Genomic DNA, 2,185 nt, shown 5'->3' with positions numbered 1-2,185 from the left:
GCCTGCCAAATAAGTTCTGTTATACTCACAGACATCATTCAAACAGTTTTATAAACTTCAGAGTGTTTTCTATCCAAATGTACTAATACTATGCATATCATGGCCTCTGAGCCTGAGTAGCAGGCCGTTTACTTTGGACACGCTTTTCATCCAGACGTGAAAATACTGCCCCCTGTCCCAAAGAAGTTCAGTGGCTGAAGCAGGGCCGTATTCATTAGTGCACACTGTAGCAAAAGTGTTTGTAATGGAAAAAAACAAGTGTTCCTTATTGGACAAGTTCAGTTAGTCCCTCCCCTTTTCTATCCATTTTCTTCCACTTGGTGCCTAGAGAATCTGACCCAGGAGTGTGTTTGATGGCCAAAAAATATTAGTGTTTTCATTGAAAGAAATTGTAGATAATAATGAAGGGTGGGTGCTGAACGTTTAAACCACAGTCAGTGAAGAAGCACATGTGGTGGCTTGTAGTCTTCCACATGGCATATTGTGTTTGAGGTCAAGATGACTGAGGTTTTGGGAGTGGGGTAGGGTTAAGGTGTACATTTTAGGGGCTGGGGAAGGGTTAGGGGTTAGAGGTGTAGTTTGGTAGACTAGAGGATGACAGTTGTTGAGCAGATACAGGGAGAGTTGTAAAGTGGGGTGAGGAGTGAGGGTGTAGGGAGTGAGAGTGTAGAGAGTGAGGGTTTAGTAAATGGGGTGGCAGTGGCGGTATGTGGAGAGGTGAGGAGTGAAGGATTTAGAGGTCTAGAATGCATGTTTTTTGTGATAGATATTATGAAGTTTGGAATAAAAGGTATAAGTTATTCCTCAGTGACTTCAACAGCAGAGAACCAGCAGCCAAAAATGAAAGCAATATTTTTTGACTGTAAAGTGTAATTTTCTGCTTTCAATTATTATCGAGGGAGAGAGAAGAGGAAATTATTCTGAGTTTAGTTTTTCCATCATAATAATTTCTGTTCTAACAGCGAGCAGGTCAGTGTTGAAGAATTATGAGTGAGGACACTGCTCTCGACAAAAGCATACTGGCATGCTCGCACACACACACACGTACTTGTTTAACCTTGTGTGAGGCCACAGTAGCCTTTGCAGCCAAGCTGGACCTCCCATTCTGATTTGGTTAACGAACATAGCTGGGATTTCTCTGAGATACCTTGCCAGTGCAGATGTTTTCTCTGAATGGAGAATGGAAATGAATAGGAGTGCAGATGATTTCTCTGAGATACCTGGGAAATGGGGAAAGGATGCTGCAGATGATTTCTCTGAGATACCTGGGGAAATGGAAATGAATAGGATACGTTGCCAGTGCAGATGATTTCTCTGAGATACCTGGGGAAATGGAAATGAATAGATAGAATGGAAATGAATAGGATACCTGGGGAAATGGAAATGAATAGGATACGTTGCCAGTGCAGATGATTTCTCTGAGATACCTGGGGAAATGGAAATGAATAGGATACGTTGCCAGTGCAGATGATTTCTCTGAGATACCTGGGGAAATGGAAATGAATAGGATACGTTGCCAGTGCAGATGATTTCTCTGAGATACCTGGGGAAATGGAAATGAATAGGATACGTTGCCAGTGCAGATGCACCTGGGGAAATGATGATTTCTGGAAATGAATAGGATACTGAGATGATTTCCTGGGGGGAAATGGAAATGAATAGGATGATTTCTCTGTTACCTGCCAGTGCAGATGATTTCTCTGAGATACCTGGGGAAATGGAAATGAATAGGATACGTTGCCAGTGCAGATGATTTCTCTGAGATACCTGGGGAAATGGAAATGAATAGGATACGTTGCCAGTGCACATTTTATTCCGCATCTCGTATAAATTCAAGCAGAGATATTTCACATTTAGCTACTTCATGTTTATGGTACATTATAAAATGTTTTCAATACAGTTCAATATATTTTTATATATATGTTATTTACAGTGCAATATAGATCCATGATATATTTTCTTCAAATGAGACAGCAGGTCCTGATGCCTGGCTCTTCTCTCTCCCTCTGATAATAATAGTACATTTTCAGTATATAATATATTTTCAATATCTGTACAGAACAATATATTTTTCCTATGGGTCGTCGTCAAAAGTAGTGCCCTATAAAGGGAATAGGTTGCCATTTGGGACACACTCTAGCGAATCATCTCCCTCAGGTCGTCAAGTCTATTCTTTATTAGATCA

At 40.7% G+C, this 2,185-nt stretch overlaps 1 long non-coding RNA gene across 1 annotated transcript; it reads right to left on the bottom strand.

The window, feature by feature from the left end:
- Nucleotides 1-1,245: 1,245 nt before the first annotated feature.
- LOC127923733 (uncharacterized) lies at nucleotides 1,246-1,935 on the bottom strand. The gene is made up of 3 exons (XR_008115170.1): nucleotides 1,710-1,935; nucleotides 1,370-1,543; nucleotides 1,246-1,323 (listed from the first exon to the last, which is right to left on the bottom strand). It is a non-coding gene; the product is annotated as an uncharacterized LOC127923733 (long non-coding RNA).
- Between the last annotated feature and the right edge of the window lie 250 nt (nucleotides 1,936-2,185).

The sequence above is a fragment of the Oncorhynchus keta genome, unplaced genomic scaffold (genome assembly GCF_023373465.1).
Source record: "Oncorhynchus keta strain PuntledgeMale-10-30-2019 unplaced genomic scaffold, Oket_V2 Un_contig_3157_pilon_pilon, whole genome shotgun sequence".
In the NCBI taxonomy this organism is placed as follows: Eukaryota; Metazoa; Chordata; class Actinopteri; order Salmoniformes; family Salmonidae; genus Oncorhynchus; species Oncorhynchus keta.
The sequence above is the reverse complement of the archived record's forward strand: the minus strand, read 5'-3'. Positions and strand labels throughout refer to the sequence as shown.